The sequence below is a fragment of the Bos javanicus genome, chromosome 7, assembly GCF_032452875.1.
Source record: "Bos javanicus breed banteng chromosome 7, ARS-OSU_banteng_1.0, whole genome shotgun sequence".
NCBI lineage: Eukaryota > Metazoa > Chordata > Mammalia > Artiodactyla > Bovidae > Bos > Bos javanicus.
In genome coordinates this window covers 95,549,492-95,551,666 of record NC_083874.1, presented here as the reverse complement: position 1 = coordinate 95,551,666, position 2,175 = coordinate 95,549,492, and positions in this window count along the sequence as shown.

The window sequence follows — 2,175 nt, the reverse complement described above, 5'->3', positions numbered from 1 at the left end:
AAACAAGCAGTTGTATGATCACATGACCTGTTCCTTCAGCGACAAGATCTTTGTTAACTGGTCGTGGTCTCATCATGCAGGGAAACAGCATCCCGTTCTTGCTTTCTAATCTGGGCTCTGAAGGTTAAACTAATTGTGAAAGTCACTTAACTTCCCAGCTTTCTGGGACTTGGATTATCTCAGGATATTATTATCCTCGCTTCACAGATAAGAAAGCTGGGGTGTGAGTGACGAATGACATCCTGAGGCCTCACAGCTGTCAAATGGCTGAGCCCAGCCTGGGCAGATCTGCCTGCTTGGCTTCAAACCAACATACTTTCAACTACATCAGGCAGTCTCTTAGATTCTTAAAATGAGGAGGCTGATGGGCTGATCTCTGTTATTTCCTTCCATTGTTAGCGTTCCATATGTTGTCAGGGCACACTTATCGCAGAGAAGTAGAAACCTCATTCAGTCCATAAACACAGTTTTTATGCTCTGTGATTTATAAAAGGGTTAAAGCTGATGCTCACCATTGTTGAGGGCATCTCTTCTCAGCAGTGGGCTTCCTCTGTGGTTTAGTGGTGAAGAATCCACCTGCCAAGCAGGAGACGCTGGTTCGATCCCTGGGTCGACCCCCTGGAGAAGGAAATGGCAGCCCACTCCAGTATTCTTGCCTCGGAAATCCCATGGACAGAGGAGCCTGGCGGGCTACAGTCCATGGGGCCCCAAAAGAGTCGGACTTGACTTAATGACTAAAAACAACAACAAATTCTGAGCAGCAAGTTACTGAGTGACACCCTTTCAAACTTTATAACATTATGACACCCTTTCAAACATTATAGCTGTGGGGGAGTTTCTGAATGAACTTTCTTTCCTTTCTTCTCTATAGAGCAACTGTAAACAAAGTTTCCAGAACTATTTAGTGCATGAGAAACGCTGGACTGGAAGAAACACAAGCTGGAATCAAGATTGCTGGGAGAAATATCAATAACCTCAGATGACAACACCCTTATGGCAGAAAGTGAAGAGGAACTAAAAAGCGTCTTGATGAAGGTGAAAGTGGAGAGTGAAAAGGTTGGCTTAAAGCTCAACATTCAGAAAACCAAGATCATGGCATCCGGTCCCATCACTTCATGGGAAATAGATGGGGAAACAGTGGAAACAGTGTCAGACTTTATTTTTTGGGCTCCAAAATCACTGCAGATGGTGACTGCAGCCATGAAATTAAAAGACGCTTACCTCTTGGAAGGAAAGTCATGACCAACCTAAATAGCATATTCAAAAGCAGAGACATTACTTTGTCAACAAAGGTCCGTCTAGTCAAGGCTATGGTTTTTCCTGTGGTCATGTATGGATGTGAGAGTTGGACTGTGAAGAAGGCTGAGCACTGAAGAATTGATGCTTTTGAACTGTGGTGTTGGAGAAGACTCTTGAGAGTCCCTTGGACTGCAAGGAGATCCAACCAGTCCATTCTGAAGGAGATCAGCCCTGGGATTTCTTTGGAAGGAATGATGCTAAAGCTGAAATTCCAGTACTTTGGCCACCTCATGAGAAGAGTTGACTCATTGGAAAAGACTCTGATGCTGGGAGGGATTGGGGGCAAGAGGAGAAGGGGACAACAGAGGATGAGATGGCTGGATGGCATCACTGACCGATGGATGTGAGTCTGAGTGAACTCCGGGAGTTGGTAATGGACAGGGAGGCCTGGCGTGCTGTGATTCATGGGGTCTCAAAGAGTCAGACATGACTGAGCGACTGATCTGATCTGATTACAAATGGGGCCTTTGTTTAGTGAAAGATAAATAGATAATTTTAAGTGGAGAAAAGTTTGTGCACTGAGATGGTCACTTTAAAAGGATGCTTAAAAAAAGGGAAAAAGATGCTTTAAAAATCAACAATGCTTAAAAGACTTTATCTTCTTTCTCAATGTCTGTATAAGAAATGGTAACATCTATTTTCACTTAAAACAGGTATTCTCCTACCAAAAGCAATCAATGGAGGAAAAAAAATCTTTCCTCTTCACCTTGTAGGATAAGGCAGTTGCCCAATGAAATGAAAAGGAAAAGAATGACGAAAAGGTAAATTTCACCTTCTGTGTGACTCATGGATTGTCACCTCCCAGGCTCCTCTGTCCATGGAATTCTCTAGGCAAGAATACCAGAATGGGTAGTCATTCTCTTCTCCCGGGGATCG